At 38.7% G+C, this 14,906-nt stretch overlaps 2 protein-coding genes across 4 annotated transcripts in view; both read right to left on the bottom strand.

Annotated features, from left to right (window-relative positions):
- Window positions 1–8,574, bottom strand: part of BUB3 (BUB3 mitotic checkpoint protein) — a 555,213-nt gene extending 546,639 nt beyond the window's left edge. For all 3 annotated transcript variants that reach the window (XM_069099164.1, XM_069099165.1, XM_069099167.1), the window contains exon 1: window positions 8,564–8,574. The gene's annotated coding sequence lies outside the window, so the exon portion shown is untranslated. The remainder of the gene's footprint in view (window positions 1–8,563) is intronic.
- The window catches only part of DMBT1 (deleted in malignant brain tumors 1), a 495,581-nt gene that overhangs the window by 201,604 nt on the left and 279,071 nt on the right, over window positions 1–14,906 (bottom strand).

Raw genomic sequence — 14,906 nt, 5'->3', positions numbered from 1 at the left:
TATCTATCTATCTATCTATCTATCTATCTATCTATCTATCTATCTATATGTGGTCCATTGTTGATCTCATGTGTAAAAGTCTAATAGCCTTGATTTATACATAGACAACTCATAGGGACTTCATATTGATATAAGGAGCCATATAATCAGTAGATATTGATGATTATTGGTTATCTTTTTTGTATTAATAAATTCCAATTTTTCCCAGGTCTTCGGTATTATCCCCTTCTTTCAGATACCTTGTATATTGGTCTCTCAACACCCTTACAATTGTGTACCTTTCAGCACAAATATCCTCTATAAACTCATGTCTTTGTTCCTTGTGACACTTTCTCTTTTCTTATAAGCTCATCTTGAACTGCCTTATAAGCGTCCAAGTTTGGTGGTTCCACGATCCTTGAGGGAGAAATAGTTTATCATGATTATTTCATGATCTGATGATGATTTCATAATTTCGTATCTGAGCCTAGATTTGAACTCAGGTACTCCTGACTCCAGGGCCAGTGCTCTAGACACTGCTCCACCTGGCTGCCTCTTGGATACATTCTTATGCATAGTACATAGGAAGCGCTTAATAAATGCTTGTTGACTAGGTTGGTGTCATTTTTGTTGTCTGTCTCAATTTTAATTACCTGTTTAACTAGTTCAGGGTTTGGTTGTTTTAACTGTATACTGTATATTTTTCTATTTCTTTTCTTTTGCAATGCTGATCTTTACTTCAATGGTCTGATTGTATATAGAAGCTTTTCTACCAAGAAGCCTCATGGTGTCCCATGTTTCTCTAATTTTCCTATCAAGTAACAGTGCTCTGGGGGTATTGCCAAGGCCCTGCTAAGGTCTTATGTCTAGAGGTGTCTTTCTTTCCTCTGCAAACTTCAAACAAATTTATCTTATTACTTGTGTAGGAAGGTTTGGAAGCATTTGCCACAGTTGCTTTGATTGCATATTATAGCTTTGGTAATACTTATGCGCTCTCTCTTCTCTCTCTCTCTCTCTCTCTCTCTCTCTCTCCCGCCCGTGTGTGTGTGTGTGTGTGTGTGTGTGTGTGTGTGTGTGTGTGTGTGTTTGGGAGTACAGAATTTTGAGTTAGAAAACCTTCCTCAGAGATCTGGTTTTACCAATTACTAGCTATAAGTGACCATGAGCAGGTCACTTAACCTGTCTGAATCTCAGTTTCCTCATCTATAAAGGAAAGAAAATAGCAGTCCTATATGATGTGATTGTGTTCTTGTAAGTAATAAACAAAGTATTGTCTATAAAAAGTATTGCAAGAAAAACGTGTTATGTAAAGGTGAGGCAAACAACAGAATTTCTCTCCACTTTTTCTTTTTCTTTGAAACAGACACAGATATCATTGTTGGAATTTTAACTCTTCAGACATTCCTTCTTTTTCCTTATGAGGGGGTATACTCTGATTGTAAAAGAGCAGAGATTCATGAAAAATATACCTTACCTTGAGATTTAGAAGGAGCTGCATTTTCATGATCTATAACATAGAGAAATAAACATATTTTCTGTCTGCTTTGTTGTCATATTATTGAACATCAGAAGCAAGACAATATTAATGTAATGTAAGCCCCAATCAATTTTTCCAGCTACTGGGCATGAGAGAAACATCAGAATCCACACTAGATGAGGGTCAGATGCTTATAATATGGCTTTGGTTTTTTCCTCTCATGTAGATGTCTGCAAGAGGGTTTGACTTGGGAAGGTACACAAAGGTCCACTATTTTCCATATGTTTAGTGAAGTCATGAGATATATTATTCATATGTGGTAAATATATAATGGTTTCCTTATTACTTAATGACATTGGATCTAATTCTTTAATTATAACTTGGACCTTGAACTTATATGAGTCTGTAGAGGATCTTTCCAGTTGAATGTGAACTTCTTGAAGATAGGGATTGTTTTTGGTACTGTCTTTCTACCCCCAGAGTTTAGCACAATGCCTTGTCCATAGCAGATACTTAATAAACATTTGTTGAACGAATGAGTGGAGATTTAGCTTGAATGACACATTAGTATACTTTAACTCTTTTCTAAAGTTAAGAAAAGGCAATATTTCATAGTAAATGAATCTGATGCTCATATAATTAATTTATGCAATGATTTTGATGTATCTGGCAGTACAGTTGCTGAGTGTTCAGCAATTGTTATCCATGATGGCTTTGAAACTCGTTGTTCAAGAGGTACTAGTATATAAAATATAAACAGAAAACATTAATATTACTAAATCAAAATTATGAACAAGGAAAATAAATTCAGGGAAACCCTGAATATTAAATGGTAATAAATGATTTCTTCACCCATGCTCAATCATAGATTTAGATAGGTGAACTTAGAGAAGTCACTTAATCCTTTCTTTTCAACTTCTAGGGAACAAAACTGAGCTTTGAAAAGCTAAATGACTTATGTAAGGTCATGTAGATGGTAACAGGCAGGACCAGGATTTATAATTGTTTCCTGAATCCAAGGAACAACAATCCTGCTGTTTCTCTCCCTTCCCCACTGTTTGACTCTTTGTGACCTTATTTGGGGTCTCCTTGGCAAAGGTACTGGAGTGGTTTGCCAGATCCTCCTCCAGCTCATTTTATAGATCAGGAAACTGAGGCAAACAGAGTTAAGTGACTTGCCCAGGGTCACACAGCTAGTAAGTGTCTGAGGCCAGATTTGAACTCAGGAGGATAGGTCTTTTGACTTCAGGCCCAGCACTCTATCCACTGTGCCATGTGGTTGCCCCTTTCTGCTGTATCACATTGTAAAGGATGACCCTACTAGTGGATTCAGTACAAAATAATTCAGTGAAACAGAATGAATTGCAAGAAACAAAACAAAATAATGCAAATAACCTTTCATCTACAAGGTCTCCAGTTAAGAAAGAAAATATTATTTCTTTGCTGCCTGTGGACAACCCACAAGAACTACACATCCAATTCAAGTAAATAATGACTGATTTTTAACAACAACCTCCAATGGTGACATGAAAAAAAAAGCATGTTAGAGTCAACTTTCAAGGCTTACACTATCTGGATTATCCACAGAAAATTTAAAAATTCACTCAAGTGTTTTAAAATCAAACTGAAATAGCTAATGTTGGATTTTCAAAATTATTTCTGATTATCTACTGTTTTCAATAGTTTAGTCATTACTCCCTTTCATCAGTGAGCTAATCAAAGCAAGTGATGGAGGTGGGAAATGAGACACACATTGTGAGTTCCTATTTCCCACCACTGAACCCTAGATGTGCTTATAGTAACAAAAGAAAGAGATACTAATTGTGTTTGGTGCTTCATTGTAGAGATTCACTGTAATCCAATATTCATAGTGAAGGTCATTATTTAATGCTGAAGCCAACATATGGAAACCACTTTATATATAGAATCCTTTTATGGTAATAATAACTAATATTAATAATAATGCCTTTCATGTATTTTATAGCTTTCAAAATATTTGCTTGTCTTTACAACAACCATATCAACTGGGTAGGTATAATATTTAAATATATAAACATGTACATGTACATTATATATATTTACAGCTATCCAAAATAGATATGTATATGTGTAGGTATGTGTATATATGTATATATGTACATGTGTGACTTGAACCTGTGATTTCATTGGGATATAGAGTTCCCAGTGAGGAACTTTATCTACCAATGTAGAGTGGCACCTTCTTTGCCACTTATAGTGACAACTATATATAATTCTCATTGTCTGGAGGCCCTGAAAGGTGAAAGGACTTGCCCAGGGTCAGACAGCCAGAATAGTTCAGAAGCAGGCTTGAACCTAGGTTCAACACAGAGCCCAGCTCTCTATTTCCCATGACGTATGTCCTCTGATAGGGCAGACATTATTATAACTCCCTTTTCAAAATGAGGAAACCAAGGCTCAGAATAACTAAGAGACTTGTTCCAGGTCCCATGATTATTAAGAGGCAGAGCTAGGACTATTCATTCTCCAAATTCTGTCCATTTCACCATACTATCTCCAGCAACATTGACTGTAATGGAACTTACTCACATAAAGGCAGTCCCAGTGTCCCTTTTGATCTCTGTAAAACTTACAGAGGGAGAACAGCTAGGTTCCACAGTGCATAGAGTGCCAGACCTGGCATCAGTAAAACTCATATTCCTGAGTTCAAATCCAGCCTCAGACATTTACTAGCTGTATGACCCTGGGTGAGTCACTTAACCCTGTTTGCCTTAGTTTCCCCATCTGTAAAAAGAGCTGGAGAAGGATCTTTGCCAAGGAAATCCCAAATGGGGTCATGAAGAGTCGGATATGATGGAAATAACTGAACACCACTAACAACTAAAACCACATAATTTAAGTAATCTAGTAGCTGATATTTCCACTCATCTAGAATGTGTCCTACCTGTGGGTAGAGAAGTTGAAGAATCAACACCTATTGGTGAGAAAGAGACAAAGAGTGAATTAGTGCATCTCTCTCAGTGTCCCTAGGACCATGTCATACATAGTATCTTTTATAATATAGGTGACAAAAGAAGAGGTATTGTATTTGGAGAGGGAGAAAGGAATGAGTCTCATCAGACAACTCCAGGATCTTTCTGATGATCAGTTATGGATGGGGCACTGCCCCAAAGTATGTCCCATCTCAACATATCGTAGATTGTCCAGAACAATTTTTCCTGCCTCTACTCCAAAGTGAGATCTTTCTGAGACTAAATCCATTTATATTCTAGTTCTTGGCTTAGGACACCAGCTCCATTTTTGTCCCAAATATTGTCTAACACAGTTCACTAGGTTCCTCGGTAGAGAACTTTGAGACAATCGAAACCTTTCAGACCTATCCATTAGCCTCACTATTATCTAGTCATCCGAGGGACCAAGATCTAGCACAGTATCTGGCACATAGTAGGTATTTAATCAATGTGTGTTGATTGACTTACTATTTTAGAGATGTAGTTTGTGTGGTGTGGGGCAAACAGTGCTAAATTTGAAGAAGAGGAAGGCTGTGTGAATGCAATGGAAAAAGAACTTTGGTGTGGAGTGAAAGCACCTGGCTTTAAATTCCATCTTTGCTGTTTTATATGTAGTAACTTTGGAAAAGTCCATTAAACTCCTTGGATCTTAATTTTCTCCCTGTGAAAAGAGAGGGTTGAACAAGATGGCCTCCAAGGTCCCTTACAGCTCTAGAGCTATAATCCAGTGTTACATGGGCTCAAAATCCAGGTCTGACATCTATCTGTGGGACCCCAGGCAAGTTACTCCATCTCTTTGGGCCTTGGTTTCTGCAGCTACAGTAGGAGGGGTTGGACTAGCTGATCTTAAGGGTCCATTTCATCTGCAGTTCTGAGCATTTTCCCAGAGCTGTCCCCCATGGCTGGAATCCCCTGCCTCCTCGTTTCCTTCTTCTGGCTTCCATGGCTTCTTGCAAGTTCTAGTTAATGTCTCCCCTTCTTTAAGAAGGCTCTTTTGATCCTGCTTAATTCTAGTACCTCCCCTCTGAGACTATCTCCAGTTTGTCCAGTATATAGCTTATTTGTGTGTAACTGTTTGCATATTGTCTGTACCATTAGACTGTGAATTCCCTAAGAGCAGGACAGTCTTTTTTCCTTTCTTTTTATACTGAACAATTAACTCAGTGCCTGACGCTTAATGGTATTTGTTTACTGACTGATTAAATATATAATCTTGTGATTCTGGGGACATTAACTTATTTATCCATCCATCCATCCATCCATTCATCCATCCATCCATCCATCCATCCATCCATCCATCCATCCATCCATCCATCCATCCATCTATCCATCCTTTGGTATTTATATGACAATTAAATACAAAGCTTATCATTGGAAAGATGAAGAGATGAACTAAAAATGGTTTGACCCCTCATGGAAAAAAGTCTAGTAAGGGGTATACACAAACATATAATACAATACTATACCTTATAGTGCAGAATGAAATGCAAATCAGGGTGGTGTAAAGGACTATGCAGGGAGGGATAAAGGAAAAATATGAACCTCTCCTCAGTCATTCAAAATTATTGTAAAAGGATCACAATCTTTAATAATCAGAAGCCAAATCAAATAAGTAACCTCAACAGCAACTTTGCTTCTTCTCTACTTGCCTAATATGACAAGGACTGCCCCCCTGGAATGATGTTCCCAGCTAATTCCTTCTTAATTTTTGCCATGAGCATGGGAGAGACTGGGAAATTTTACAAACTGATGGAGTTGGAAAAATGAGAGTGCTTTACAAATGTCTCTGAAATTTCCAGAGGCACTGTGGTTTGGTGTGGTGGAAACAGCACAAGTCAAAAGACCTAGGTTCATGTCCTGGTACAACTTACGATGTGACCTTGACTTTGAGTAGGGCATTTAACTTCCCAGAGACTTAATTTCCTTGTCAGTAAAATAGAGATTACAGTACCTGACCTTCCTCTTTTCCAAGGGTAGTGCAATGATCCAGTGAGATAATGGATTTTGAAAGTAATTCAAAAATCACAGAGTACTATTTAAATAAAAATATTATTATATAAGCAAGTTTGACTCTTCCTTATTTTGGAGAGTATGAAAATTTAGGGATGTAGGGTTATGGGGTCCAAAGGTGTTACAAAATTGATGTGATAATAACTCAGAAAAAGAGAGTTACAGAAAATAAATGCCTAAATGGCAGTGAATTAAGCAAAAGCATTGCCTTACTTTCTGATAAATGGGATGTATGAAGAGCTGCACTCTATTTCAAAGGTATTAAAGCAGCTACTTAGGTAGTTGATAATGTGACCAAATGGAGATTCTATCTCTCTTAGGGAACACCTTAGATAGCGTCCTGTTCTCTGTAATGCCCAATTTAGCTCTTTTTCACAAACACTCTCCTAATGGAAAGGGTAAGGAACTTGTAACTAGACCTGGGATCAAATCCTAACTCTGTAATTTACTAGCTGTCTGATCAAGAGGAAGTTATTTAATGGTAGTGGGCCTCAGTTTCCTCAGGTGTAAAATTCAGAAAATAACGCTTGTAGCATCTACTTTGTGTGATTTGAGTCAGGCTCAAATGAGAGATGATGTGCGCCAAAATTCTTTGCCCATCATGCTGTACAAGTGCAAGGAGTTTACTCTTATTAATGCTTATAATAAAAAAGGTGTCCCATAAACTAAACTGCAAGTTATGGTGGACATTTAATTCTTTACTTTGCCCTTTAGGTCCTGGAATAAAACCAGAACTATAAACTGGCTGTCAGCAAAAATGTGTTATTGCATTTATAAGTTTACTGGTATCTATTATTACTGAATATTTGCTATGCAATGAGGGTAAAGGAAAGTCCGTAAACTGAGAAGTGAACTTCCTATAGATGAAGAAAAGTAGAGGGGCTTAAAGTGTATTTTGGGGAAGAAGCAGAGGGGATGGTGATCTGTCCTCAGGGGCAGGGGTTGCCTTTTATATCTATCTGTCTTTTTGTATCCCTAGCACTTAGCACAGTGTCTGGTATATAGTAGGCATTTAATAAATGTGTTTTGAATTGAATCAAAGTTTTTCCTCTGGTGCAAACTGTCTGGGTGATGTTGAGCAAATGATTTAATTTCTTCATATCCTAAGCAACTGTATGAAGTCTATACCTTGTATAATAGTTACATATCTGAGCTGGTAGAGGGGGTTTCTTCACTGAGAATTCCCTACGAAGATAGAATTTTAGGTCTGGATCAAAAAAGAAAAATGAAGTGTATGGGACTCAAAATCTTTCCATAGGGGCCAGGAAACTTTGAGTACCTTTATAACATTTGTCTTGTTTAGAATATTCTAACCCTTTGATACTGCATAAATCAGACTCTCTCATCCAAGTGACTATTTAGCCAAATGAGGTCATGTCTTCAAAAACAGAATCCTAGGAAATATTTAGGAAAATATTACAGAAATATCTCTACATACATTATACATAGCCATATAGATGCCAAACGTCAGGTTATGTTTAAGCACCCAGATGTTTGGCATTGTGAAGAAAGAACCTTAAAAAAATGCCCTATGAGTCTCTTTTCTCTCTCACCATATGTCTAGTTGTTTCAGTCGTATCTGACTCTTAGTGATCCCATTTGGGTTTTTTTTTTTGGCAAAGACACTGGAGTGATTTGCAGGTTCCCTCTCCAGCTAATTTTACAGATGAGGAAACTGAGGCAAACAAGGTCACACAGCTAGTGAGTGAATGAGGTCAGATTTGAACTTAGGAAGATGGATTTTCCTGACTCCAAGTCTGGCACTCTATACACTTCATCATCTCACTATATAAAGATAACCGAAAATATTTAGCACGTTCAAATACATGTCACCTTAACTATCAGTTTTGTAGCAAAGAGTCAGTGCCTCTGTGTATGCGTGCATACGTGAGTGTGTGTGCGTGTGTGAGAACGTTAAGAGTTTTTCATTGCCCTCACTGCTTCCAGAACCACATCATCCATTACTAGTGCACTTGAGGAATCAATAAGTGGTCCTCAAAGTGGAACCAAGAAATAAACCTGAGCAGATGAACCCAGCATCTTCCTGGTGCCCACAGTTGTGTACATCCCAGCCCACACAGGGGAATTGCCCCAGACAACTCTCTTTCCCCATGTACTGCATATTGTCCAGAAGGAATTTTCCTGAGCTTGCTCTAAAGTGGGCTCCTCCAAGGGCTGACATGGGTGGGCCACTCTCCAACTGTTGGCACGCCATGTCAGCCCCATTCCTGCCCCAGAGGTCATCACATGCAGGACCCCATGTTACTTGGTCACACTTCCTGAACACTTTCTGGGTACACTCACACAAGTCTCTCTGCTATCCAGTCATATAATGAAATGCAATGGCTAGAATTCATGCATTTCCCATGATATTAAACTTTTCTGGTCTACTCAACTCAGGTGGTCTGAGGCTCATCTTATTTTTTTTCTCAATCCCCAATAATTTTATGAGCCTGGGGACCAGGAGATTATTCTGCCCAGGCTCAAATGCCTGCTTGCCTGTGATAATAATGGGCACCATTCCTTGGAACATCATCCACAGCTGAAGTCTCTTATCTTTTACCCCAAGAGATATGGAAGGGATGAAATTTAGAAATACTGTGGTAAAAGGATGACATATAGAATGAGAACTGCTTGCTCCCTCTAGTGGCTACAATGCTCGCGAAGGGTGCTGGTGCAAGTATCCTTATCTCCATGTAAAAGATGAATTAACCAGTTCCCAAGAGGTGAGATGACCTCTTCAAGGTCACCCAGTAATTAGGGTCCGAGCCAAGACTTCACTGCAGTACTACTAATTCTAAATTCAACACTTTTGTGATTTAATGAAACTTTATCTTTGTATATACATAAAATTTCCTTAGAAAGAAAATGTTCAGATTAAGTTTAATGAATCCCCAGGGAAGACTACAGAAAACTGAGTCCAGCATTCAAGATGACTGCTATCCTGCCCACTAGGGGCTTTCCATCAAATGAAAAGGCAACAGAGACCCAGAAAACAACAAAAACAAGCAAAATCCACTAGCAGAGAAAATGGGGAGAAATGATTTTAAAATTCACCTTTCTGAGTATGAGTTTTTCCATAACATACTGTGTCATGTTGGCAACCAAACAACTGATACTTGATTTCTTGTTGATCTTTCTCTAATAGCTGAACACTAGAACCTACTGTTTACTCAACCTCCCTGCCTATGCTCTCTCCACCCCCAATAGCTCCATGGCAGTTTCAGGCAGGGGTTTGGGTGAAAAGACTTTAGTTTAGTCTAGAAATACCTACACAAGTACCACATTGACTCACCTGTTGGCATGTCTGCTAGCTGAATATTATCGGACTCATACAGATAGGAAATGCTTAGTTAATGCTCCATGATTGATTAGAAAATCAAAAATCATGAAAATTATTAGACTCTAAAAAGCTTTGGTTTACTGTCTTCACTCTCAATTTTTGGCTCCCTCAAACAGACAGGCAGGAAGCTTTTCCATTGCAGCACAACTAAGCAATTTTAGGTAGAATCCTCATAACTCTAAAATATTTACTCTGGCTACACAGTCCATATGAACACTTTAAACATCTCTAAGCACATATCATACAAGGAACTACTAAGTATAATGAGGTAATGCCTTGAACAACCAAATCTTTAGCTACGTTTGAAAGGAAGAACGCAGGAATTTCTCCACCTGGGAGTCTTTTTAGGAAGCATCCAGATGTCTGGAGTCGTGTAGAACAAACATTCCAATTAATGGCTGGACTTTTCAGCTTGCCTCCAGCTGTTTGCCTGCTTGAACTGGTCTCCATGAAGATATAGCATAAACAATATGATAGATACAACGTGCTATTTGAGTGTCCCTTTTCATTTCTTCTTCCTATCTTGTTGACCTACGGGTCAAAAAAATCTTTCTTGCCCCATCTTTATGGGCTCCCAATTCAGATTAGATAAAGTGGCTGTTTTGTGTTGTGTAAACCAAATAATCTGCAGATTGACTTTTTTCATTTGTATCATTTTTTTTGTCAACTAATCAATAAACATCTATTGAGCTCCTACTACATACCAAACACTGTGCTAAGTACACATGGATGATAGCTGTATGTGTGAAAACCATCCTGTGTGTTAGTACAGTCAATGAAGAGTCAGCACCTACCCCTGTGAAGAGAGGACAGCTGCCATCTATCCATGCTTCATCCATCTTATTAAAATTGTGAAATTGATTTTTTGTGCCCAAGTACTCTTGTACTTGGCCAGCCTAAGTGTAGTGAGTTTCATCACAGGTTGACCCCAGGGGGATTTTAGCACCATCAATCTCTAAAACTCTCTCTCAAAACATGGAGGGCTGCAATCTGAATTAGTAGAAAGAATAATCACTCCAATGAAATCAGATCCTTCAAGGACAGCTACCAAAAGCAGTAGAACCTGCTGCATGGATGAAGCATGCGATGAGGAAATTTATTTCATAAAATAATGCAAGAATTTTCTTTTGTGTTTGTTCAGATGAAGGGATAATAGGGAGAGTAAAATAGGCTAGAAGGTACGTAGGGAATATTGATGCTCTCTGCCAAGGTACGGGAAGGATGGTGTATGGTGATTTCTGGGGTGTAGAGTCACAGAATCAGAGGTGGGAAGGACCTCAGAAGCCAATGAGTCCAAACTCCCCATTTTACAGATGAGGAAAAGGAGGTCCAGAGCAGTATCATGTCCTGCCCCAGGTGACACAGGAAATAAAAGTAAAGCTGATATTCAAAGATAGGTTTTCTGCCTCCTAAATTAGTGTTCTTTCCACTGTATCTTGCTGCCTTTTTGCAAATGAGGTTGGTGGGGTGAAAGTTGGAGTGGGGCCAGTCCATTTTTAGCCCAAAGAGGGGTATGTTTCGGAGCAGGTTCAGAAAAAAAAACATATGCTGGGCAAAGGGAAAATACACATGGCATGAAAAACACCCAAAACAGGATCTCCCTGTGGGCTGAGACCCACACAACTGTGACTGCCAGAAAGAAGTTGGATTCATCTGCTGTGCTTCACTTCTTTCTTCCTTTACTTTTGGATTTGACCCCATTATAAAATACATTAAAGTGCAGTGTTTGAATGGTGGGCTTTTAGTGGGCATCCAGAGCTACATGAGTCAGGAGTATGATATGGCAGTCAAAAAAGAAAGCTAATGCAAACTAGGAGCAGCCAGATGACACAGTGGATATAATGCTGGGCCTGGAGTCAGGAAGACTGAGTTCAAATCCAGCTGCAGACGCTTACTAGCTGTGTGACCCTAGGTAAGTTACTTAACCTCTGTTGGCTTGGCTTTTTGATCTGTAAAATAAGGATACCCACCTCCTATAGAGGTCATTTTAGGTGCAATATCAGAAGAAGAAAAAAAAGAACAATTTTTGTTGTTTCAGTTTGTGTCTGTCTCTACATCACACCATTTGGGGTTTTCTTGGCAAATATATGGGAGCAATTTGCCATTTCCTTCCTCAGTTCATTTACAGATAAGAAAACTAAGGCAAACAGTCTTAAGTGACTTGCCCAGGGTCACACAGCTAGTGTCTGCAGCTGGATCTGAATTCAATAAGTTGAGTCTTCCTGACTGCAGGCGAGTCTGGAGCTCTATGCACTGAGCTGCCTAGCTGTCCAGTCTTAACAATTAGACATGTCCAAATAGGGGGTGAGTGGCCTCAGGAAATGGGAGGTCCCACCTCCTAGGAAGGCTTCAGCAGAAGCCAGATAAGCACTTGCTGGGCATGTTCTTTTGGGCATTCTTTTTGTTGGGGGGGATGTCAGACTAAAAACTTGATAAAATTCTTTCCAACTCTAAAATCCTATGATTTTGTGCTAACATCTCTATTCATTGTCAAAGCTTTTCTTACGTAGCAGTGTCTACTAAGAGAAGCATTTAAGTATTCGTTGCTGGCAGAGCTCTAGGCTTGGCATCAGGAAGACTTGAGTTTAAATTCTTCCTCAGATTATCTTTAGCTGTGTGATCCTCAGTAAATCACCTTAAAAAAAAATCTCCTCCTGCCTCAGTTTCTCCAACTGTAAAACAAGGGTAACAGCAGTACGTACTTCTCAGGTTTGTTATAAAGATCAAATAAGGTAATGCATCTTAAAAGCTTTGACTCTTTAAAGTACTACATCCATGTGAGTGTTAGCTATCTTATACTCAGATGGCATTGCTTTTGAAAACCCAGGTGAACCTCCTTGCCACGACTGGCATAAGGTTTAGTTTTGTTGAAGTGTTTTTGTTTTGTTTTTTATTCCATGCACTAGTAAATTTTGTGACTAGTGGGCTAGGTGGAGATTACTTTTTAAAAATTCCACAGTCACCATGTAATTTCTACAAGTCTTACTGTCATGAAGTAGATTTTCTTTAGAAATTGAATTTTCCCTTCATGTCTTTCTAAAATGGCACACTCTTTCCTATAGTAATGATAGCACTTACACAGTACTTCAGGTTTGCAATGAACATTATATCTTGTGCAATTTGGTCCTTATTACAACCATGTGAGGTAGTTGTTATTATAATATCAATTTTATGAATGAAGAAAAAAAAGACTGAAAGATGTTGAGTAACTTAGTCAAAATAGTACAGATAGTAAGTATCGCAGGCAAGATTTGAACTCACATCTTCCTCACTCTGGAGTAGTTAGTTGTCACAGTAGATAGAGCACCAGGCTTGGAGTCAGGAAGGCCCATCTTCCTGAATTCAAATCTGGCTTCTGATACTTGCTACTTGTGTGACCCTGGGCAAATCACTTAACCCTGTTTGCTTCAGTTTCCTCATCTGTAAAATGAGCTGGAGAAGGAAATGGCAAACCACCCCAGTATCTTTGTTAAGAAAACCCCAAATGCAGCTAGGTGGCACAGTGAATAAAGCACTGGCCCTGGAGTCAGGAGGACCTGAGTACAAATCTGACCTCAGACACTTAACACAAAAACTAGACGTGTGACCTTGGGCAAGTCACTTAATGCCAATTGCCCTACCTTCCTTCCTTCAAAAAGGAATAAATAAGAAAAAGAAAACCCCAAATGGGGTCACAAAGAGTCAGATATGAATGAAATGACTGAACAACAACAAAGATCTTCCTCACTCCAAGTTCAATGCTTTGTCTACTGCTCCATCCAGCTGCCTCTAACAAGAATCTGACCATTCTCACAGTCACAGAAATGAGAGACACTGTGGGTTTGAACAGAAAGGAGCTGAACGTTCATATATCCTTAAAATAAAAAGAAGTGCTAATCATACAATTGAAACAATTGTGATAACATTTTTAAAAATGTGAAAATATTTTGCTTTTTAATGTGGTCATGGCACAAGTTTTCTATTACATTTATAGTAAATACAAGTTAATACCATCTGGAGGAAACCTTGGGATAATCCACAGAATACCAAAAGAAGAAAGAACACAATTGTGCTGTTTCATTTGGCCCCTTCTGCTTCCAAAGGGATGGTAGTAGAAATAATGTGTGTGAAAAGGGTGAGCAGGCAAAGGAGGCAGGAGATGCTCAAAATGTCACAATTTTAAAATTTCTACAAACTCAATTTTAAAAGTTGATACTGTAAAATGTGTAGAGAAGGAAATGACAAAACACTCTAGCGTCTTTGCTAAGGAAATTCCAAACGGGATCATGAAGAATTGAACACTATGGAAAAAATGGCTGAACAATACTCAAACTGTGAGGGCAACTAGGTGGCATAGTGAGTAGAGTGCTGGGCCTGGAGTCAGGGAGACCTATCTTTCTGAGGTCAACTCTGACCTCAGATAATTACTAGCTGTTTAACTCTGGGCAAGTCACTTAACACCATTTGCCTCAGTTTCCTCATCTGTAAAATGAGTTGGAGAAAAAAATGGCCAACCACTCTAGTATCTTGGCCAAGAAGACCCCAAATGGGGTCATGAAAAGTTGAACTCAACTAAAACAACTGAACAGCAACACTCCAAATGTGACAACTTTGTTGAATAAATGAGTCAATATAGCATTGGAGGAACTGATCCTCTTTCATATTGACATCCTTACCATAAGGAAACTAGAAAACATAAGGAAGTTTAAGCTAAATTGGGGGGACAAATCACAGGTTCTCAGAAAGGTAAATAAAGAAATTGGTAGAGTTCATTTCCTAACATTCACATCCAAGAAGATGAAGAGGCCAACGGAGGTCGGAAACCAATGCAGCTAGCAGGTTCTTCATCTCCTCGACAAGGGGAGATTCATGGCAGTCAAGGGCTCACAGAAACTTACAGAGAAGGAACTTGAAATAGTAACAGCAATAAGGGGCTTTGCAGAAAACTAAGCCTGGGCTCCAATTAAGCCCGATGAACCCAAGAACTTTTAAAGAGGAAACTTGAAGAAGAACAAAAAGCAAACTGAGAAGCAAATCTGTCAGCATTTCTATAACTGATGATTTCCCATTACTAGAGACCACTGAGTCAATGATTTTGACTCATTCACTCCCTGACAGATTATGCTAA

Source organism: Petaurus breviceps, unplaced genomic scaffold (assembly GCF_028583685.1).
Source record: "Petaurus breviceps papuanus isolate PSGF00001 unplaced genomic scaffold, PetGlider_PUasm1.0 37, whole genome shotgun sequence".
In the NCBI taxonomy this organism is placed as follows: Eukaryota; Metazoa; Chordata; class Mammalia; order Diprotodontia; family Petauridae; genus Petaurus; species Petaurus breviceps.
This window is presented reverse-complemented; position numbering and strand designations above follow the sequence as displayed.